The sequence below is a fragment of the Ptychodera flava genome, chromosome 2 (assembly GCF_041260155.1).
Source record: "Ptychodera flava strain L36383 chromosome 2, AS_Pfla_20210202, whole genome shotgun sequence".
Classification (NCBI taxonomy): Eukaryota; Metazoa; Hemichordata; class Enteropneusta; family Ptychoderidae; genus Ptychodera; species Ptychodera flava.
Genome location: NC_091929.1, coordinates 25,128,872 through 25,154,112, shown reverse-complemented (window position 1 = coordinate 25,154,112; position 25,241 = coordinate 25,128,872). Strand labels below are relative to the sequence as shown.

The 25,241-nt window shown below is 39.6% G+C and overlaps 1 long non-coding RNA gene across 1 annotated transcript in view; it reads right to left on the bottom strand.

Moving 5' to 3' along the window:
• Nucleotides 1-3,736: 3,736 nt before the first annotated feature.
• The window catches only part of LOC139147632 (uncharacterized), a 62,873-nt gene continuing 41,368 nt past the window's right edge, over nucleotides 3,737-25,241 (bottom strand). The window contains exon 4 of the long non-coding RNA XR_011555768.1: nucleotides 3,737-3,749. This is a non-coding gene — a long non-coding RNA (uncharacterized lncRNA). The remainder of the gene's footprint in view (nucleotides 3,750-25,241) is intronic.

Here is a 25,241-nt window from a genome sequence, read left to right as displayed (position 1 = left end):
GACTTATTCTTCGTTTGCCACGAAGAAAAGCCGTCGTAACCATCATCATCGTGATACAGGTGACATATAGATAGTCTCACGTTTGGGAGGAAGGGGGCGTTTAAGAAATAATTACTGTTGCCATAACTTCACTAATCGAAACTTACATACTTTAGTGACAACCGAACCCTCGGCCTATTTTTTATTACACTTTTAACGTGTGATGAAAATGTCTTGCTCTAATCATGACGGATTCTCACAGAGACATCATCAATCATGTTAGGAAAGGGTTAAAACACAACAACCTCAACAACAACAACAACAACATAACAACAACAACAACAACATCAACAACAACATTCTATATTGAAGACAAATATTGACTGAGTTTGAATCAGAAAATTGTGTACAGAATATGCTGATTCACCCAGGAATGGCAGAATAAGATGAAATACTAATTTCAACCAGATGTAATCTTTCTGCAGTTAAGTAACTAAGACAAATGTTGTAAGTACAGAGCACCAGATCTGTTCCTAGATATCGACTTCAAAAATGTGTGTCTGTTATATTTAGTCATTCACTTTTCCTTGGACGTTTATATGTTGAAACCATTCCCCAACTCCCATAGTGTCCAAAGTGTTCTGGTTCGTAGTTAAAAGGTTTATAATCATATTCATACTGTAAATTTACCAAATGTAGTAAATACGTCCATGTAACGGATTTGTGCTAGATATACCATGTTTTGAAACATACAAACTAGCCAGTGTTATTAACAAGCATATTTTCATTGACGAATAACAAACCTATTGAAACATACACCAGCCAGTGTTCACTACGGCCCAAAGGCGCCCCATTTTGTACGGTATTAGCGTCCCGAATTTTCGCCACACATACATGGAGTGCGCGTTCACAGAGTAAATTTCACCTCCCGCGTCATGTTGAAATTTCGCCGTATTTCCTTGCTGCAGAGCTAAATATTAATGAAAGAGTAACAGGTCCTATTTCCCGTATATGCTGCCCTTACAATTATAATATTTTGGGAAGAATTTCACATGGGAATTCCAAAAATACGTAAGCGATAACAGCCATATGCAAAATTACGTAAAAACACAGTCAACAGCAAAATGATCTTCAACTCGTCATTTCATAAAAATAAGAGGGAAACTCAAAAAAATAAAACCATAGAGTTTTAGTTACCCTTCATGATATCTGTCATACCAAATATTATAAAAAATAACAGCAAAATGAAAAAGTTAAACCAACGGTTTTTTTAGATGTATTTTTCATTTTACGATGTGTCTAATCAGCTCGAATTCCCATAGAAAACAATGGCGTTTAATATACTGAACATACCGTACAACTCTCGCTCGTTCAAATTTCTCAATCTGAACCGATGATAGTGAAAAATGGCACTGTGTTTCTTTGATTTATATACAAAATTCCTGTCGTTTTATTTTTTTGAATTTCTCGACGAAACATGTTTTAGTTGCATTTTATTTTTTCGATCGCCGAATTTTTGCTCTTGCCCTCGATAAAATGGCGATCTTACGGCGTTTGCATATGCAGAATCAGGTTCTTATATTGACGCATTTTAATCGGTTAGCGCCTCTTAAATTGTACAGACCAAATACCTGTCAGGTTGTTGTAATTTACACCAACTTTTGGCGAATATCAACCATGAAAATTCCAGTAAACTGCAAAAATAACACAGAACAGAGGCGAACGGCACAGAATCTCCACTGTAATCGTGCAGTGAACGTTATCGATCGATATTCTTTTGTCCGAAATTGTTACATTGTTGTCTCACTCACTCGCGTGTAGAACTTTCCCCGTTCACAAAGGCGCCAAACTACGCTGAAGTGCGCCAAAATGTGCTGAAACGTACATAAAACTATCACCAAAACTGAAAAAAGTGTCGTCGATATACTTTCAGTACAGGAAACCAATGGATACCTTGATGTTAAAGTGTATAAGTCGATTACGGGTAATTGTGGAAATGTTTATGACGTGACCTCAACACACGAGCGCCAGGCACGAGCGGCACCCAAACAGATTTTCGATCGATAATCTATTGAAAATAAATTGATACAATGTTCGCCGTTGTCATTAGCGACCGGCTGAAAGCGCTGTTCCATAGAAATAATGCTTCGCGGAATACCGTACACTGAGGCATACTTTTGGGCCGTAGTGGTTATTTATGAGCATATTTCCATTGACGAAATGAACAAAACCTTTAATGTAAATCACCCATTTCTTTAGAGGTCAAAGCACTTGGAAATCAAATTGTTGGTTAAAGAAAGTTGACTTATTATTGTGATGACAATAATAAGACAGCCGGATTGTTATTGCTTGTTTCTTGGCAACATTGATGTGGGATCACAGGAGAGAATTGATTTGAACAGACTACTGCATACAGACTGAATACCCGCCAGAGTACTAAGTACCGGACAGAATTTGGCCAAAAAATTAATATTGCTTTTGTGGTCAAAAAAACAAACACAAACATAAACAACAAATTTAATCATCACCTAAATTAAATTATTTAAATTCCACGTGTTCGTAATACTATTTTTTATATATTTTATTTCTATCGATTTAACCCACTGTGAGTTTAAAATATTAATGCAATTAGGTTAAAAATTCATCATAAATATATCACTTCACAAGAGTAAGAGAAAAGTGGAAAATTGACCAAGTGAAGCCAGGTTTAACAGAGTTACTATAAACTAACGAAAGCTAAAAAATCCTAATACCTTCAACCACGTGATTACAAGTATTTAAGTATGAACATATCGTTGAGTTAACCTTAGAACCTACCTATGTGTTGATATACATTTTGCATGTAGATTCATGGATTTATTATGTCATTGCTCACTACTACATTGCCACGTGCTTTCAAATAATGCAAATGCCTAGCTTTTCATGCCACGAGTATTTATTATCGCCGTGTAGCTGGGACACTTGTTTCGATGCAAATAAGATTGAAGGCGAATGGTATTGTAAACTGTCGACATTTAAATTTTAAATTCGGTTCAAAATTACGCACGTCGATGAAGAGAAGAACGATTCGGTGTTTCCAGATCAATAAAAGTTGTCTTGCCTACCTCTTAGTGTTTTGTTCTACCTTCATCCTTAATTGCTACTCATAAGCTGTGAAGAGTGAACCTCTAAAAAATATTATTAATTCAGCCTCAATTGATGATTTAGGGACTATTTAGCCCTTTCAGCAGCAGGAAAAATACCACTAGTGGCAGTTTTTTTATCTTTATAACTAAAAATAATGATACAAATTAGGACTTGCGATGATTCAAAACAATTTACACTCATTCATGATTTTGAGTTTCGTTCATTTTTTTTCTGTTTAGTCATCACAGTCAAAGTCCATATTTGAGGAAAATAAAACTATGTTGCAGTAAGGGTACATCTATCATTAAGTCAAGCAAATATACTGTTAAAACGTTATTTTACATTATTTTTCTTTTTCAATCAAACATAACAGTATAATATCTCAAGAAAAAGTAAATGAACGAATCCAAAAATGGGGATTAAGTAGAACACTTAGTTTGATTTTATAATGTTAAATCCTTTTTTTTCGTTAGGGGGATTGTTTTCCCTTTGCTGATCACCTTTTCGAATATTGCAACATCCTCCTGAGTTCGAATTATGACAACGTCGATATCCCCAGCGAAACAAACACACACAAACAATTACCAAAAGTACAGCACATATAACAACTACTAAAATCCATGTGGCGGAAAGAGTCTTGGAATCTGTTCCTGCAAACAAACAAATGTACGAGCATTGTACCTAATCATTAACTCAGCAGACACTAAAAACGCCATGCTGGAGCTTAACAATTATACTAGCACGAATATGTGTACCTAAATCAAAGATTACACAATATTATGCAAATCATAAAAAATTATTTTGGTGATCGAATTATTCTTTATAAAGATTTCCTTGTGCGAAACTCATCAAGTACTCCTTTCAATATTTTACAGGTTATTGAATACGGTTTAAAGTTTTACGAAAAAGTCAAATAAATAAATAAATAAATAACAAATGCCTATGATTCTGGAACGAATGTACACAACTGCCATCCCTGTTTGTCCTGTGACTGTGGAAACACGACTTACAATGGAACTCGTCAAAGGTTGCAAACAAATAATAAAAGCAAAAGTAACATTCGGTAATACTTTTTCAATTCCGACAGAGTGCCCTTCTTGTTAAATGTATTTCAAAGAAACTTGAATATAAATGGACAGAAGGAGATAAATTTTATTCTTCCGGAGATAAGTTAGATTTCATTTCCACAGTCTCTCTCCGTAAGGAAAATGATAACGTCATGTACGGTCAGTACATTCCTAAAAATGTTACAGCAACTGTAAAGTACATTTCAAACACGAACGGCTTACTTTCCACATTGTAGTTTTATTTTTGCCTCATCAAGTATCATGTCAAGATAGGGTTAACGGTCATGGTACAAACATCTTTCCATATAATGAACACGACTGGAAATAATTTGGGAAAATTGGATCTTTTATTTGTTCAAATTTATCAAAATTGTAACATTCCCTATTGTTGTAAGAGGTGATATTACAAATTACGTAACCTATAAAAACAAGTTAATTACAGAACAAACCGTAAGGAAGATGTATGATTTTAAATTTACATTACATTAACATAACCACGATGTCCTATTCTCCAAAATTAGTTCCAATCGTGTTATATCATGTTTAGCCTTAGTAGTAAGTTTTTGTTCCCTTCTGGGATAAATAAGAATTTTTACACCCATTTTATTCATTTATCTAAAGGGAGCGAAGGAAAAATTAACCATCCATGTAACTAAAGTATGACCCTGACCTATATACGAACTCACGCGCAGCAGTGCATTGTCCTGAACTAAGCAGGGAAATTCCCTTCTGAGTCAGGTCCTGGACTTGCGCAATATACTAGCTGGGTATTAGAACGGACTACTGATGCTGGGACATGTAGAAACTTGTTCTGTCTGACCTAAACACACAACATGTATAGACACGTTCCGAAGGTGTACGGGAAATTCCGTGTGAGTCATCACCATCAAACTAGCCTATATAAAGGGACTTTTACCCGTGTTGTCAGTCAGTCGCGGAGTCTAGCTGATGTGAATTTTTTCCTACTGCATGACTGAGGTCTGAATTTCCGGTAGGTTTTTTGAACTCGGAGTTCCTATCGGTGCGAACTTGTTCACCCGATAGATAAAATTTTAGTAATTTCCTCCGAACTTAAAATATGTCGGAAGACCATTACTTCAAACAAAATGAGTCGTTTCAGATGAATGGTACTGATATCTAAAGTGTTCACTCTTTTATCTCTACGTACAAATGTAGTTCCTAAGTCATTCTCTACTCTATTCCCTCCAACAAAACATTCAATACTCATTTCATTGCGATCTTTATCAATACTTATGATAATGTCACAAGATGTTCTGTTATCTGTTTTCATAGCATAATATCCAACCAAATCGTCAAACTCGTCTCCCGTAGCTAACTTTACACATCTAATGAGAACTGTACCATGTTGAAGTATTTTCATATTATCAGTCATCTGTTGATTTACTGTCTGTAAAGTGAGAACAGCTGCCTCATCACCGACACTTTTAAGACCCAGTTTCTTTAAAGTTGTGTCCCAAAATAATCTAACTGGAACTCCGCTAGCTGTATACGAGCAATAATTCTCCCCCTCGTTTATCCACCTTCTTAGTGTATTATCTGCCTTCATTATTGTATTAAGAGGACTAATTTTAAGGTGAATCGGTATACCAAGAAGTGCAATGTATGGATTCGTAGGAGTAAGCCAACTACGAAAATCTAACAACTTGTACTTATTAACATTGCTATCGAAATAAATAACATTTGGAGTTCCTGGCAGTTCAGCAACTCCACCACTAATTTCACTATCCAATATATCTAAGATGTTACGCGGTACATTATAAGGCATGAATTTCTGACTAGTCGAATTCCATGTCAGTGCAAAAGGAGTAGGATCGTTTGAAGCCTTTGTGGCGTCAATTACGGTTTCATCAATGTCTGTAAGTTCGGAAAATTCTACGGCATGTTCGTGGGGCGCCGCGGCTAAAACGAAATATTTTTCGCGGTCCTTGTAACGAAGGACATAATCCTTATTATGATTAGTAGCTATCTTAGTATTATTGTTCACTTTAACATCACTTAAATCTTCAAGCTCAAGATTTTGTACACGAATTACACCTAGACCGGAGTTACTTGGACCAGACATGATTAACCTATATACAGTGAAAAATAAATAATACCTTGTAATAATATACAACATACAACGATGATCATTAAGATTGTAAGCAAAACAGGCAAACCGTTTACTATGTATTTTAACCCTTGCATTGACATATCACAGTTTACGAAGATAAGACTGCTCGAGTGCGGACTGTACAATTCATGGCATAACATAACATCGACGAATAATGTATTAAAATACCAAGAAGGCGACCAAGCGAAGAAGACTAAATCAATACGTCCAGGTAACTACAATATCGATACGTTAAACAAAGCAATCGGGTTGCAGCCGAAAATCAAATTTGAAAAACATCTGCCGACAGGTCACGTTCTTCTAACTTTGGCTGAAGATGTTAAAGTCTATTTCAATGCCACAGGTAGCTTCGCCAACGTAGTCGGCTTTTCAGATAAACCTGAGGACAACCCTGTGATAAAAAGTACTATGAGTCCAAAGCGAGCAGATTTCTTAACAGTCACTGAATATATAGTTCATTCAGATGTTGTTGATTTTACTGGAAGTTATGATGGCTTGGGCTCTGACGAATACATACAGGGAGTAGTATCAGACTCTTTACAAACACTTCCCATTCAGGATACAAAAGAAATAGGTGAAAAGGTCACCTATGATTTTAAAGACGGCTCAATTTCCATGCCATTGAGAAAATGTGGAGACTGGATGGATTCAATGCGTATCTGGATAACAGATCAGGATGGGAACATGATCGATTTCAATAACTGGCCAATTAGCTTTTGTATTGAATTATTGTAGTCGTTCCGAAGGATCCTACCGGTGCGTTCCGAAGGAACCCTATCGGAAGATAAACCATCCCACGACCAATCCTCCAGCAATATAGATCATCTCATATTTTTTTTGCTCTTGACTTGGCTGATAATAATCTGAGAATTGAACTGGACTTGACGTAGAGTTGCTTTGCACCGCTTCTGCTTCTTCCAAGATTTCTGCATCTGTATCTCTTAATTCTGCCGCAGCATGTGCATCCTTTGCTTGATTTTCTCTTTCCCAGTCAGCCTGTAGTAATCTTTTTTCTGACCAGACGTTGCGATCATGTTCAAATTTTTCTAATGCTTTATCATGTCTAATTTTCTCTTCAATAAGAGCCTCACCATTCCCAGAAAGCTTTTGTCCGATAATATTTCCTCCTGTGAATGCCGTTGCATTTAATACAGCACCGAGAACTGTCATTCCTATAGCTGAAGCCATAGCTAACTGTATATATTACTAAGTATAAGTTTCTGTAGGAATAATAATATTATTTTGCGACTCTCCGAAGGTCCGTTCCCGAAGGTATATACATTACAAAGTATAAGGTTCTGCAGGAATAATATTTTTCTGTTCAAGGAGATCTTTGGTCGCAACCGCGGCAGCAGTCGCACCGCCTAATTTTGCCAAGCGAGTTAAATTTGGTCGACTTGGATCGCCAACCTCTATTTTCAGAAATTTGCTGGAGATCATAAGATATCCCATCGCAAGTCCTGCGATTACAATACCATCGTACATTGTGTTTACAACTGTTTTAGTATCCATGATTGCTGACTAGTATATAAAATAAAAAATAAAAAATAAAATATGGGGTAGTTAATCCATCTCATACAATGTAGAGGAGCTGGAAACCTCCCCTCCCCCTCCCCTCCCCTCGGAACCCCTGTCGGAACTGTTCCGGATGGAGCTGCTACGTGCTCTGTTTTTTTCGCTTTCTGTGGAGGATCTTTCCGGACGGAACAATAATGCCGAGCACGCCCCCAATATAGCCCTAATGCAGTCAATGAAACTCCCACAATTCCTAAAACAAGATAACATTTATTATACCAGTTATTATCGCGTGAGCTATCACACTGTTGTGGCGGTACCCTCCCCCCGGAACTGTCTCGAAAGGGACTCGCTACCGCATCACTCCCCCCCTCCATTGCTTGGCGTTTCTTCCACTTGTTTTTCCTGTTCCATTCCACTAATTTGTTGCCCGAAGCAACTCTCCCTGGATGCTTCGTCGGTAACGTAATTTTCTCTATGTTGCGCTGTGGCGTAGCCGGAGGCGGGAAGGTCGTCGTTTCCGTTTGCGGTGTGGGCCCCGTCGTCGTTTCCGTTTGCTGAGTCGGTGCTTGAGAAGTTGAATCCATTTATTTCAGGTACTATATTAAACCCGATTTTTTTAAAATTTAAATGTTTACCCGTAATTAAACCGGTGGAAATTAGAGCAATCAGGGGCCCCCATGTGTAGGCTATCCGTCCTGATAATCGTTTTATTTCACTGTTTAGAATAAAATCCTTTTTAAGATCAGTGGCATAGTTATCTCGATCATCGATTGGAACTACCTGACTGATTGCGCGGGCTCCTAGATCTATGAAACTTTGAGTGATGGTATCACTTATAAGAGAACTGTATTTCGCTTCGTACATTTTGAAGGCTTTATCCACCGTTTCATCTTTCCATTTTTCTACGTCAGCAAGTGAAATCTCCTTACCAAAAAATAACTTACTTTGACCACTTGCGATGACACAGAGTATTTTTTCACGTTTAGTCTCTATTATGGATCGAGCGTCCGACGCTGCGGTTGGTCCTTCGGAACCGTTCAGATAGGGCGCTGTCGTATTTGCCGCTGCCGATGACTTTATTAAATTCTCCATTGTTTGCAGTATGTTATCTATTCTTAGTAAAAAATAAAAAATTCGTTTAAACCTGAATCCGAAATAAAGTATTACATGGTCTGGAATGTTAGTACCCCTAACGAAATCGTTCCGACAGGGATTCCGGGAAAATTCTCCTCCATTTAAATCTATATGTATATAGAAACACGAATAATGAGTACAGACCTATTCCCAGTTGCTTTTCAATTGAATAAGACGAGCGTACCAACAGTACAGCATGCTGATATTCCTTCCAAACCGAATGGAGGAATAAAACCTATTCTCATGGACTTAGAAATATATGTAACACCGACAGATAAATTTACTTTTCATCCACGGGATATATTTAAAGATAACGTAATCACTCATCGATCAGCGAAAGAAAGTAATGTCTGGCTGGGCAGTCCGCATATGAAATATTGGGACCAGCAACTGAATTTTGCTGTATGGTGTAGCACTACTGGTTGTGGTATATCATTCGCCCATCTCTTCGATAAGAAATTTCCTCCGCAAATACGATCATTCTGCCGTTTCCATGTATACTTTACAATACGTAGGATCCTTCACGAAATGGGCGTTGCACTTCCAGACGATACCCCCACCTTCAAAGCGGGCGACAATCCGTACAATCTCGTCCAATATGAACTTCTATGTACAGAATTTGGAAATATAAGTCCAACGAAGTCCGACTTTCGTTATCGAAAAGGCCAAAATAAGGGTCTTGGTTATGGTTATGAATATTACACTAATCGTGGGCCCGTTAGACAGCCTGCCGCTGTATACAACGGTCATGACTTTTTCCTCTCCGCCGACGGAGGCGTTTATTACACACATACAATTTTTGGAAAGAAAAAACATGTACTGCCCGACAAAGACCGACCACACTACTATTTCTTTCGAAATGATGGATCGGAGGGACAATACAATAGTTTCATTCCTCTGACAGGAGACTCGGGATTGACAAAGGCTGGCCTAGCCCGCCTCAATGAAAGCCTTGAAGCCTACGTATATTGCATACTCGGCGCACAAGCGAATATTCGCAGTACCATTGTGGGCGATACTGGCAGTGCAGAGCAAGTAAGAAAAGAATTCGGCGTTCTCCTCGAAGATGAAATTCGTAATACAGACAAAGTAATCAGTTATAGGCGATATCAAGACACAATAATGAATACTGGTGTGAAACTTGATATGGCAGTTTCGCCCAATTTACTTCTCTTGCCGTCTGAGATGGTCATCCTTTCGGGCCCGGCAATCTCGGGTTATAATAATGAATTGCAATACGCAACAGAATCTATGGTCTTCGGAGTGAACGGTGATATAAACACGGAAGTTCGAGAAAGTGCTATACATGAGATGGAAGGAGGGGATCCGGATCCTGTGAAGTGGCAGGACGAGCCCGAAGCGTTCCGAAGGGGAGCGACTGATACGAGTCGGGGAACCCCCCCTCCCCTCCCCCCGCCTTCGGAACGGGCAGCATCTGCAGACCCTATTCACGAATTCGGTAAAATTGGTTTGTTATCTTTAGCAATATTCATTACATTTATGTACAGTATATAGATCCAGAGGAAATGTCAATATACGCTACCCCGCCATTCAACATGATTATAAATGGACCGACAGATTCTGGCAAAACAGAATTTGTAATGGATCTCCTCACTGGTCCGTACTTAAGGAAATTCGAATATATAGTTTTCATTTGCCCGACATTCATGATTAATAAAACGTATAATAGAAGATTCATTTTCACCGATGACAACGTATTCGTGTTTCCGGTCGGACCCGATGCTGTGAATGATACACTAACCTACGTACGGGACGAGTGGGCCGGCACGAACACTTTAATAGTACTCGACGACTGCGCCTGGTCCAAAGATATGAAGAAGCGCAGTGATGTTTTAGTCCAACTTGGTTTCAGCGCAAGACACTACGGACTATCTGTCTGGGTTCTGACTCAGCAATATACTAGTATTAGTAAACCATTCAGGGAAAACATAAAGATGTTAGTACTATTTTACACACCGAACAAGATAGACAACAAAACTATTATAAAAGAACATGGAATGGAGATGTCAGAACGGGAAGCCGTGGGCCTAATCAAGCAATTGAAAAGGATACAATTCAGTAAACTAGTATTTAATTTTCAGCATCCGTACGGCATAAAATTATTCGTATAATATAGCAATTATGGAAGCTGAAGGAACTCTTAGAGAATTATATTACAACCCGAAAACTGGATTTGGAGGTGTACAAAAATTGTATGACGCAGCACGGGCCAGCGGACTCCACGTTACTAAGAAAGAGGTGCAGGACTGGTTAAAAACTCAGCTAACTTATAATCTACATAAACCGGTACCTCGTACTCGTGGGGGTGGTTCGGGCGGGAGGCGCGTTTTCGTAACATCGGTGGACGAGTTTTGGCAGGCTGACCTCGTGGAATTCCCTCCCCCGTTCGCAAAAGAGAATCGTAACATTCGATACATGCTAACAGTAATCGATGTACTCAGTAAATACGCATGGGCCAGGCCGATACAGTCAAAAACGGCTGATGATACGTTACAGGCGCTACAAGACGTGATTAAGAAATCCGGGAGAAGGCCCGACAAACTTCAGACAGATGAGGGGCGGGAATTTACTAACCGAAAATGCAGGGTGGTTGGAGGAGGTGGGAATTCATTGGTTTCACACCTACAGTGACAAAAAAGCTAGCGTTGTTGAACGTTTTAATCGGACTCTTAAGACGATGATGTGGAAATACTTTACATACAGACAGACACGAGAATGGCTTTCTATTCTACCAGAACTTCTTGAGAATTACAATAACACCGTACACGGAAGTATCAAAATGAAACCCAGGGACGTAACAGAGGAGAACGATTGGCAGGCATTTTATACACTATTCGGTCCTGAGTTGGCAGCCGGGGGAGTTAACCCTGAATTCAAGCCGGGAGAACGGGTTCGAATTACAAAATACAAGACCACTTTTAAGAAAGGATATTTACCAAATTGGACAGAGGAGATTTTCGTGGTTTCAAAAGTTGTGTATGCGGCTGGACTGGGAACGCCACCAGTTTACAAAATAAAAGATCTGAATGGAGAGGAAATACTCGCACTTTCTACTCCGATGAACTTCAGAGCGCCCTTTCGGAACGGGAGCCGACGAGCTGTACAGAGTAGAACGAATTTTGAAGACGAAAAAAATTAGAGGAAAGAAATATTATCTGATAAAATGGCGCGGCTATCCAGAAAGTTTCAATAGTTGGGAGCCGGAGGAAAATGTTATTAGAACTTCGTAACGTTCCGAAGGAGTACTTCGTAAGTTCCTGTGCTGGTACTTGTCAAGTACTTACGAAGTACTTCGTAAGTTCCTGTGCTGGTACTTGTCAAGTACTAACGTAAGTATTTACGAAAGTTATTCAGTAAGTACCATGGAAGAAGTCTTAATTTCTTGAAAGCTGAAAGTGTCAGTTTACCATTATTCTTCCAACCACCTGGCCAAGTATTTATCATGTACTGTCGTAAGTAATGTTCACTTATTGCATCTTTTTCGGCCGTATGTGGATGAGGTGGTACTCCGGAGGCACATATTAAGTTTGCAAGATCTTCAAAGCGACTTCTCATGTTGCCATAGTCCGTTCTTTCGAGTCCCCCTTGTTCAGCTTTATCGATAAGTTCTGGTTGAAGTATAATGTACACAACTGACATGAGCCATAGACAAGTAACTTCAAAGTCCCCCCTTTTCATCATATCAAGTGCCTGCAAGTCAAACGGAGCATTATAAGCACACACAGATTCACAAGCGTTAAGAAGTTTGTGTAGGTTCTTTAGTGAGACTCGAGGTTGTTCTAGTTGTTCTTGACCAGGTGGGAAGTACGCTTTTTCAAGTTCCTCCTTGCTGAAACCGTCTATTAAAAATCCCTGGCTGCCGCCGCTCCATGCAATTCCAAAGTCAAAAGCTCGTGGATATTCTACTGGTCCGACTGTCTCTGTATCAATTGTTGGATTAAGTATATTCTTGAGAACTTCAGACGTAAGAGCGTTCCGAATTACCAAACATGGAAGCCTGTAGTCGTGGCAAATTTCTAAGAAAGTCTGTTTGAACTTGTTGTGAATCTCTTCTAGTTCTTTTAAGGCGGTTATTTCGTACGACCTGGCTCGAGTCAACACATTCCGCCTGCAATAATCCCAAGGCATATCTTTGAATATGATAATGAAACTATGTAAATGGTCAAATGCTCTAGAAACAATCTTTTTTTCTTCCGCTGCCACGCCTCGGATTCGAGAAAAAGTTAGATGTTGAATTATGGAAGAGTCACAAATAATGTAGCGTTCCGAAGGGAGGGAGGCCCTCCTCCCAGCCTGACATTGTAAACTAAGCGTATGTTCTATAAACTGGTTCTGAAAATCAGCAATAGAAACGGAGCGTCCATTATAAAAGTCAGCAATGTTGCTGGAAAAACTAGTGTCAAATTCTGGTACGTGAGTCTCCGCCAAATTTACTGCATCGTAACTCTTACCACTTCCAATTGGTCCATTTATGAATATGTATGGCATTTTAGGATACTATATCATAGAAAAAATTTTTTTAAAATTATTTTTATTAAGATATATACGATAAGACAATGACAATCCTTTCTATTTCAACTGCAATAAAAATACTTGAAACCGGAGAAGAGAATATTCAAATCAGTGACGGCAAACTCATATTTGGTGAATCTTTGGTAGATCCTTTCATATACGTAGACAGTGAGCTAGAAGTAGTTTTCCCCATCGGACCTAAGTACGGTTCTAAAGATCCTGCTACATGCGATGAAATGTGTGTCCGTTGGCAACCGAGTCTTCAAAAGTTTACTGATTTAATAATATTCCGTACCCTAGGTGAAAGTTTCGATGCAAGCACTGCTAAAAGTTATGCTGCAAGCCTGGCCGCTCACTCCAAGAATACTACTGGATTTTACAATCCATCTAAAGTGTATCAGAAGCGAGGGAGCGAGGCACAGCCAGTGGCGTATTTTAAATTTCGGTTTAAAAGAGGAGGAAACACTTCCGATTTCGCTACATGTATTGATATGGTTCAAGAAATTGACTGTGCTTTTAAAACAGTGAGCCCATTGCCAGTCCGAGAAAATCCTGCTATTGTACCTCGTAATATCAGGAAAGGTAGTAAGATAGAATTCTTAGCATTTAAACCGCGCTTAAATAAGCGTGCTCTTTCTTTCACTGTTGAGAGGTTATTTTGTGCTGCGCCTAATAAACCAGAAATTCAAGATGCGGAAGAACTAGTCGACTTAGAAAGATTAGGCGAGATATATAAACAAATAAATGCTGACAAAAATATTATAGTGGATTTTGATGACCTATCATAGAATAATTATTTTTCATTTTAAAATTTTTAGGATAGTATATATCATAAAGATGGCCCGTCGATTACATACAGCATTCAAGGGAGCAGTTTTACGAAAAGAATTTCCTGAAGTCAAGCGAGTCAAGGATATCGGGGAGCTGGTGGATATTGAAGGTATGGCCAAAGGGGGAAAGATGTACTCTGTTTATACCGAAATGGAAGTCAAATTATCGGATCCGAAAACTGGTAATACACAAAATCGTACATTGCCTGTTAAATTAAAAGATACATACACAAAAGATGTAAGAGGGGCGGATGTGGGGCAACAATTAATAGATCGCTACGATCGTATGCTTGATACAATTGAAGCTGTTGAGGGTTCTGGCCTCGTTCTCGAGGAGATACTTAATTTTGAAGTAATTCTAGTAGAAGTTTTACTCGGGGCTGGCCCGGAACGGATTCAACTTCCCGGATGGTTAAAAAATAAGCATTGTGTGAGTGATCTTATTCTACCGGTGGGGGCCGAGAATTGTTTTCAGTATGCCGTCGTAGCAAGTATAAAGTTGAGCGATCCCGAGTTTCGTGAAAAGAGGGGTGGTCAGGTAAGGAGAAAATGGAATACGTTTTACAAATTTATTGCTGACTACTGTTGGGAAGGTATTCCCTTTCCTACGCCCGCCGATCTGACTGTATTCAGGCGCTTCGAGCAGCAAAATCCGAGCACGAAACTTCAAGTGTTTCAGATCTATGAGTCCGATCCCGACCAGTCAGACATAACTATGTTATATAGCGGAGCCGAGGGGGGAGCGGATCGGGTAGCAAATATATTACTGATAGTTGGTGGGGAGGGCGGGGGTCACTTCGTGCCAATTACTTCGTTAAATCGTCTTCTTAATTCTCATACTAATCGTAAGAATAAGCACAGAAGGAAGTGTATTTGCCCGGTTTGTAAAAGAGGTTTTAAGTCAACAGAAGAATTAGAAATACATCAGGTATACTGTGGAACAGACGACGCCCAGCCAGTTTTTCCTAAGGAAGTATGTCAATTCGAAGGACATCGGAAGAAGGTCCCCGCCCCCTACGTCGTCTATGCAGATACTGAGGCAATTATTGAGAAGGGGACCGGCCGACACATTCCAATTTGTCTTTCGTATGTTATGGTGGAACGGTGGGGCGCCTTCGGAACGAGGCCAAAAGTTTATGGTAAAAGAACATTCACAGGTCTCTCCTGTGTTACAGAATTTCTAAAGGATATGAAAGAACGGGCCGAGTATTATTCGAAAACGTATTATTGGAAAATAATACCGATGAAAGATCCTTCTAATTACAATGATCCAGTCTGTATTGCATGTGGAGAGCCCGCCGGATACCGAGTAGCGAGGGAGGGGGCGACTTTTTATTGCGAGGGATGTCGACCGTCGAGAACCATTCCTATCTACTTTCACAACCTCAAGGGATACGATGGTTCTTTTATTTTGAAAGAATTACATGAAATCGTTACCGAAGGAGATGATGGGGGTACCGGACCAGAGCCTAAAATCATAGCTAAGACGAGCAATGGTGGAATTATGGGTCTCTCGAAAACATTTATTTTTAGTGCCTCAATTGTTGTTGCCGGAGGGAAGAGGGAGATAAAGAAACGTTTCTTTTCTATAAAGTTTATGGATAGTGCTCAGTTGATGATGGGGTCATTGGCGAAGTTGGCAAAAACTGTGCCGGAGGATGGGTGGACGGTACCACTTTCGTACCCGGACATTCAAAGGGCGAAAGGTTTCTTCCCCTACGAATATTTAGACTCGGTTGACAGACTGGGAGAGGAGCTCCCGGAGAGGGGCAAATTTTATAGCGAATTGACGGAAGAGGGGATTTCGGAGTCTGATTACGAACATGCTTTGCGAGTATGGGGTGAAGTTGGATGTAAGACGATTCGTGATTATATGGAATTCTATTGTGAGACTGACGTTCTACTTCTTGCAAATATATTCGAAAATTTCCGTGACACATGTTTAGAAGCGTACAAGTTAGATCCAGCCCACTATATGTCGGCGCCCGGCTTGACATGGGATGCTATGTTACTTTACACAGGTAATAAATTTGGGCTCATTCAAGATGCTGAGCAGATGAATTTCGTACAGAGGGGGATTCGAGGCGGCATCAGCCAGTGTAATATTCATTATTTACAGACAAATCATCCAGCTTACGTCGCCGCCGAGGGGGCTGGTGAAGCTGGCGGGAATTACGATCCGGAGAAACCGGTGACCGAAATAAAATATCTCGATGCTAATAATCTTTACGGATGGGCAATGAGTCAAAAAATGCCAACTGGCGGACTTCATTGGATGACGATGGAAGAGTGGGATGAATGGTATGCCCGAGACGGTGGAGCTGGCGGGGCGTGGGGACCTGGCGCCACCTTTCCACCAAGTTTTCTAGAAGTAGATCTAGAATATCCAGCCGAATTACATAAAGAACACAGCGATTTGCCATTAGCACCGCATCACTATGAATTTCCTGATAGGCAGGGCAGTCGACTGATTACAAGTGTGTTGGACAGAGAGAGATACGTCTTACACTACAAGTTGCTTGAATTCTATCTTCGAATGGGAATGAGATTAAAAAAGATTTATCGGGTGCTTGCTTTCGATGAGAGGGCATGTCTCGCGAAATATATCGACTTTAACACTAAATGAGGGCAAACGGGAAGACAGATTTTGAAAAGAATTTCTATAAGCTGATGAATAATGCAATGTTCGGTAAGACAATAGAAGATGTTCGAAAGTACAGAGACTTTAAATTTGTTTCGGACTGGAACGGTACGGATAGTGCCGTAAAAAGATTCAGAAGTATAATCCAAAGACGAAACATATGACTTTCATAACTTCCGAAGAGGATGGCGATTCCTGCGACAGTGCCCTACTGGAACTGAAAACGGATGAGCATAGATATGTAAAACCAGTTTTCATCGGCGCCGCAGTACTGGAACTTTCTAAGCTGCTTATGTATGAGACGCATTATAATTACTTTCGAAAGCGGTTCCCTGGAATACGATTGGTCTACATGGATACTGACAGTTTTGTTTACAGTGTACCGATCCCGGACCCGGACGTAACTTTCAATGATATAGTCCGGGAAGATGTTGAAAAGAATGGTGAGAAGTCTATATATGATACTAGTGGGATGAGTGGGCCCGATTTTCCGAAGATTAATAAAAAAGTGATAGGTAAATTTAAAGATGAGTTGAATGGTGCACCTATTCTTGATTTTGTCGGCATACGCTCGAAAGTGTATGCTTTTCGAACTCCAACTTCCGAGACGAAAAAAAAATAAAGGGGTTAAAGATGTTTGTGTTAGAAAACATTTGAACTTTGAAGATTATAAAGATCTATTTGAAACTGGGAAGAAGCAGGAGCCGCCACAATTTGTACAGTTTGTACGGAAAAAGGCTGGAGAAATCCGTAGTGAAAAGCGGCCGGAGCCGGCACAATTTGTACAGTTTGTACGGAAAAAGGCTGGAGAAATCCGTAGTGAAAAGCGTAGTAAAATTATGATGGCGCCAAATGATATCAAGCGTGTGCAGTTATGCGATCTGGACACGGGCGAATGGTTGGCAGAAACAGATCCGATAGGAATGACCTACGTTACGGTTTAAAATTGTAAAGACTTTAATCTACTATTTTCAATAGAGACCTGGGCATCACTGATAACATAAACGTGGGCAAATATATTATCATTGTGAGCGTCGTCGCCACCCCACGAGGCATCTTTCTTCAGGATCTCAAGCTGTATTCCGTCCTTTGTGTTCATTACTTTTAAACCATTTCCATGAAATTCAATATCTTTAAAGCTACGCAGATCAATAAACAGACAGAATTTATTCTTCAAATAATCAACTTCATCTATATCAATTTCACACCAATCTTTATCTTCAGCAAAATACCGTCGTACCTCTCGCCAAAATTGTCTTGGTATCATCTTCTGAGCGTACACTTTATTTGCAATGCCTTCAATCATTACAGACACAGATTCAATGGATGGGTTAAAGAAAAGTTCGCTATTAAGTTCTGTCTGATTCTGATTTTTAGTGAAGAGTATTGCGATACCTCTAATGCTACGTCGTGGTACATTTATATTTTCATTGATAACCGTGTCCGATTCTTTGAATTGGATTGTTCTACAATGATGTATATGCTCGTAAAGGTAACTTTTTCCACCGTTGTAATAACCAGCAGTTGACCCCGCGAGTTCGGGGTCAGTTATTGTTTCGTATTCCATTTGAATGTTTTTTAATTTATAATTGGCTGTAACAACCTGATTACTGACAAGTAATTTGGAGGCGGGTGCCAACGTAATTCCCCATTCGATATGACTCCCTAACGCTTTTGGATATGCAACTCCATGGCCTGTCACGAGGGGATGAGACAGACGAATAGCATATTTTGTTTTATATGTGTCGAAAAGTAACTTATCGTTCACGACGGCGGCATCTGCATCGGTCGCACCGCTTCTTAATTTTCTTAGATTTTCGTTCTGAATTCCGTACAGTGTCATGTTCGTTCTCTCCTTTTTATGTTTGAAGAGATCGCGATAACATTCAATAAGGTTATATTTATTCAAATTGAAAAGTGGCTGACCCTCAAATGTGAGAACCATACGCTCCACCAAATTTTTTGCAACATTTTGTACTACTCGGTTATATTCATCTCCCATTACTTCGAGATCAAAAACCAGGTCGAAAGTATCTGGAACTAGTACTACTCCGCTTTCTAACTTTGGACATCTTATGTTAAGTGTCATGCCTGGATCTGCCTCACTTGGATTATTAGCAATCACATGATGAGTTCTTTCTGACTTCGTTCCCTTCGGTATTCGGTTGCTGAAAGTCGGTGATAATGTTCTATCGTACCCCATTTTTCGTGTAATGTATATAGTAGAAGAAAAAAGAAAATTAATCACATCTTTACGTAAATATTTCCGTCTGCCTGAAAGATAAATCGATTGCCTGTGTCGCGAATCAATCGAAGAACCCAATATTCTTGTAAATGTTGGACTTCCATTTCATCGTCGACGTCAATCTCCTGAAAGACGTTTATGAATTCTAGTCGCTTAAAGAAGTTAGTCTTTTGACATTCCTTCACGAAAGCTAATATGTTATGATACAGATTATCATCTTTGAGTCGGACACCTGGATTTGCTCGAAGGATATGGCGATTTACCCGCCGAAGTTTGCACCATTCCAATTCGACAGAGAAACCAAACAGGTCTTTATTTTTAGAAAGAAACTTTGCAATATTCTTTTCACCAAACATGCGGGGCCATATATTAGTACATAATTTTATTTATAATGACTAATGTTAATCCAGTTAAAAATATCCATAGCTGTTCTCCAACAAATCCGACCACCGATCCTGCTGTTTTTAATAGAAAACTGACAAGTGAACCGATTAAACCTGGTATTGCAGCAGCACTTTTTGCGGCCAATGTTTTTAACCATTCACCAAATTGCTTTACAATTTCTTTCGCTTTTGTATATACTTTGGGCGGACCTGAACCAGACCCGCCAGTTCCTGCTCCCGCTCCTCCCCCTCCTCCTCTAGTCACAGCCAGGGCAATTGTTGATATTGTCATTCCAAGGGCAGTCAGTATTGCAGCGATTGTTATACCATTTCGTTTAAATAACTCAGTCAGCTTCAGCCTGAGTGACAATTCTGGATCGGAAATTACATCACGAAGAGACCTAGTCGTAGCCAGACTTTCACGTGCCCCGCTAATCTTACCATTTTCGTATTCAATTCGATCAACAATTTTAGCTTCTCTTGTTATGAGTTCAGCTAGTAGTTTCTTGGCTTTTTCTTTTCCTTGGGTGTGATCTTCAGGAATTTCCTTTAACTGTTTTTCAACTTCTCTTTTCTCTAGCCTTATTTTAACTTTTTCATTGTTAAGCTCACCAAGACGCATATTCGCAATCCTTAATTCATCATTAATAGCTCTATATTCAGGGTTTAGATTGTTCCATTGTTCGATTTTATTTTCAAAAGCTTGTATTTGTGTGCATTACCGGAAGCATCTTGCCGTAAGAATGTCAGTTATCTTTGTATATACCCATGTCTTCTGGCGTCATCTTCTCAGCCGGTATTTTATCGTTTTTCACATCTTCAGAATACAATGTTGAACTCACATATTCGGGCTCTGCGCTAGAGCGATATTCGACTCCACTCCATCTGTATACTTCAGTTACGAATTCAGAACCTCCTTTTAACTTTTTTAATGTGGATTTCTCTAAAAATCTTTTTCCTTTTTCTGTTGTAACTCTGATGTTTTTATAATACAGATCATTACCAATAATCTTAGCATTTATAATCAATTCGTTTCGTGCATACGGATTAGTAATATTATATTTGTCTAAGAGTCGTTCAGCCATTTGCTTTGTAATTTCTACTCTATGTTTAGTCGCATTATCTACATACGGACTATCTCGTGAGCTAGCCTGGAAAGGATCGGCTTCTGCAAGGGCATTATCATCGTCTATAAATAATGTTTCATCAATAACATCATTTAAATTTGCATCATCGAAATCCTGGAGTGGTATATCTTCTCCTCCTTCTGCCATATTGTCTTTCTATATTACTACAATTATTTTTTATCCCCCCTTACATATACAGTAAAAAATGCACATCTCAGTTGTTGAAAGCGTTGAACAATTGGCTGATTATATAGAAAGAACAAGTGCTGCATATCGACGAAGTTATAAATTAATGGGTCGAATTGATATGGCTCTCAATATTACTAAGGGAATTCTTGTAAGTTCTGCTGTCATAGCGGCAATTCCGACAGTTCCAGTTCTTTTAGCTTTAACTCCCATACCAGGTGTTATTATTGATGTGATACAAGGAAAAACAGGAGTATCAAAAAGGCGAGAGAAATATAAACATTATTACGTTCAATATAAACAGCTGCTTACACAAATACAAGAAAAAGGTGCAACAACAGAGGCCCCGGGGTCAGAACTTATTCAGGACATATTTCATCAGGCGCTAGAAATTCAAAAACAAGAAGGATTTAGTCCACCTCTGGAAAGATACCTAAGACATTATGGATTAAATGGATATGAAATTTAGTTAACTTCGTGTTCAACATCAGCTAGACTCCGCGACTGACTGACAACACGGGTAAAAGTCCCTTTATATAGGCTAGTTTGATGGTGATGACTCACACGGAATTTCCCGTACACCTTCGGAACGTGTCTACACATGTTGTGTGTTTAGGTCAGACAGAACAAGTTTCTACATGTCCCAGCATCAGTAGTCCGTTCTAATACCCAGCTAGTATATTGCGCAAGTCCAGGACCTGACTCAGAAGGGAATTTCCCTGCTTAGTTCAGGACAATGCACTGCTGCGCGTGATTTCGTATATAGGTCAGGTTCATACTTTAGTTACATGGATGGTTAATTTTTCCTTCGCTCCCTTTAGATAAATGAATAAAATGGGTGTAAAAATTCTTATTTATCGCAAAAAGGAACAAAAACTTACTACTAGCCTTGCACAGCAACAGAGGTTTCAAAATTATACCTTTACAACATGTCTACCTGCTGTTTGAACCTCGAGGTAGAAAGCCTTTTTGACATTACTGGCCCGGTGAAAGGAGCCTTGGTACTCCTGGAACTACTTCCGTTAATCAGTTCGTAAACACTCTAGAATAGGAGGCATTTGCTGAAGTCATGACCTTTTGTATTGGCCAATGGCAGAAGGGAATTTCTCATGAATATTTAAATTTGTAAATGCGGAAGTTAACGTACGATTTTGCGGAAACGAACCCATTGGCAACTTTCGGCGTTTTTTTAACCTCAGTTGACAGATATTCGGTGTCTTTTAAAAAAAAATATCTCCAAAATGGTCTACACTTTAAAATGGCAGCTTTGGAGGGTGGTACGTGCGAGATTTTTCTCTTTATATCATTTTGAAGTTAGTCATTATAATACGCAAATCGCCATCACACTCCCCCGCGATTTTAACGTTGACAGTCGACTCATTTTTGCGGGCGTTTTACGATCGTAGTTCTAGCTAACTTCGTTATTTCCATATCATTCGATTGAGCAGAAAAACCAGCTTTCTAATGATACCTAACACTTGGGTCCCACGGATAGGTGCGCAACGGTGCGCGGTTTTGAAAACGGAAAACATTGTGATCGCAGGTCGCCTGACTAATATTGCAGCCGTATAGCCCTGCGTACAGGTCTGTTTTCCCGGCGTTATATCGAACCGTGGACCAAGCGAGAAACGACTGGCCATTCGATGGTTACATCAATTGTGAGTCCTCAGCCAAAAATGTCTATAAGACCATGTGGAAGTGTCTTCCGTCCATGACATGAACCATGATTCTGTTGCTGCGACTTTTTTGTTTTCCTCGATAGGCGGAGTCGAGCAGTCGCGATATGCGCATAAGTCAGACCACACACTAGTCTGGTTCCCTGCCCCCTTTCTACCGCTGGCTGCGCTACACTCACGAAAAGGGTCAGGTATGCGGCAGCCATTTTGCCCAGATTTTGGGCAAAATGGCGGATGCGCGTGGAATGTTCGAAATGACAACGCCTTTGACAGCAACTCAGCAACAAAGTAGGAGGGGCAGTTACATGAACATTACACAAGTCTTCAAAAATCAATCTGTTTCATTATGCAAAACGTCGTACGAGCTGATATATTTGTGAAAGAACGTACTTCATCCGAATGACAGAATCGAGTTAGTTTTTGTTTGTTTTTGAAATTTGAAATAACATATAACACTGCAGCGGACGCAGCAGATGCAGGTGCTCCCCTTAGCAAATCGACATGTTCCATTGTGTCGTCCAATCAGTGCCGTGAATAGAATGGCGCATACCTGACCTTTTCGTAGAAAGGGGGTAGGGAACCAGACTAACCACAGACGTACGTCTCAACGTTGGCGGCGGTGTTCCGCATGACGTTATCGACACGGTGATTGGTTTATTTTAGTCACATGGGCGTTTATGGGATAGATTTTGAACGTCTCCTATTTTAGAGTGTACACGAACTGTTAAAGTATTCCTTATATTGGGTGACTGTATGGGTTTACGGAGTATGAAAAAGTTACGTCATACTTCAGGACCAACAGAAACAGCGGTATATCAATTTCTATGAGTAATACAAAATTTATATATCTTTGATATCATATTTGCACTTGCCTTTACCTGCTGGAACAACAGTAGTCACTGCCGAAGTAGAATGACCGACTTCTTTAGTACTTTCATCTGTTGCTACTGGTTTTCCGGTCTGTGCTAACAAAATAAAACCCTTCAAGACATGGATTTCAGACTGAAAAAGCATAAGGTGCTATAATAAAATTCTCACCAAAGGTTGAGTTCTGTAAGCAAACGCAAATTATGTATTCTCGATACATTAATTATTGATTTCACGGAATATCGGGATATTCCTTGCCGTTGCACACCAAGAGTGCATTTGTAATTCAGTAGCCGAGGTGGCTAATCAGTTTTGTACACAAGAAGCGAAACATAAATACACAAATGTACACTAGTAAACACTGAACGCAAACAAGCAAGATATGAATAGCGTGTGGTATTGCTTTCCCTTACTTTTTTAACTCGAAAATTTAATTTAATTTCCCATGAGTGGGCCTTTTTGAGTTTCAAATATCGGTAAAAGTCAGGTGTTTTGTTTCTATGGTACCAAATTAGGGACCGTGGACAATCAACACACGCGCAAGGTAAACGCAACTTCTGTGTTTACGGGGAGGCGGTTTGCCTATATTTCGATTACCGTGCACAAAAATCGCACTACATGTTTGCCTATCGCAACATCTCGCTGCACGTTTTTGTGTATCGCAAAATATCGCGCTACATTATTATGGCGTTTTCTACGCCAGCACCGGCGCTACACTGGCATTCTTTTGACATACATGTGAAGTGGTGCACGTGTAAAATATGGTAACAATCATACACCATTCATTTCATTCTTTTGGTTACGCCATTGTTGAACAGAGATTGATTTTAGAGGGGGTATGCGGGAGGGGGGGGGTTCGGTAGCATATGCATGATTTCATAGCGACGTTATCACGCATTGTTGGATGCAGATACAGAATGAGGCTTGGTTGGATTTTCGCACTTCCAAACTTTCGTTTAGGGGAGCACTGGGCAAAATGCTTGATATACAACAATATATACACATATACTGATTCTGTACACGTGTCAAATACGTTAAGTATACACGTATGTATACTAATAAAATGCAAAACTACAGTGACTGTGTATACTTAGTGTGTAAAGATCTGTATTACATAAACTCATGATCTACATAGAAATACGCCACGCATATCAACGTATTGGAATGTTCCATATACAAAGATATACGTTGCGTATGCAATTAATATTGTGTTCCATATACGTCAATATACGTAAATTTGCTAAGCGCATATCAAGCATTTTGTCCAGTGGAGGGGGGGAGGGGGTTGTGGACAAACGCACTTAGTATCGTTTACCGCGTGCATTTTTTAATTAATCGCGGCCCCTTAAGATGATGGTTAGAAGTTTATTTAGGACAGTTTGAGCAAACTTTAAGTCTTTCACTTCCGAGGCGCATACACTCTTACTAATGTTGTCATTTATTTTTGTTTAGAAACAACAATAGAGCATTAGTCTTGCCCGCACAATGAATTGACTACAATCCGTATTGTTGACATTCAAATTTGTTTACTCTTAACTAATATTCATCATTTATCGTTCAAAAGTTCGCATTTCGACCGCTTACCTTACCTTCCATATAATAGTCTTAGCTTTGCCTTATCAAGTGTGGGTTGACAGCCACTGTACAACCATATTTCTAGATATCATGTTAAGCATTGCATTGCAACGAATGTTGAAATCATACATCGGGAAAATGTCTTACCTGCTGTGTTAACCTCGAGATAGAAAGCCTTTTTGACATTACTGGCCCGTTGATCGTCGTAAAACGCTTGACAAGT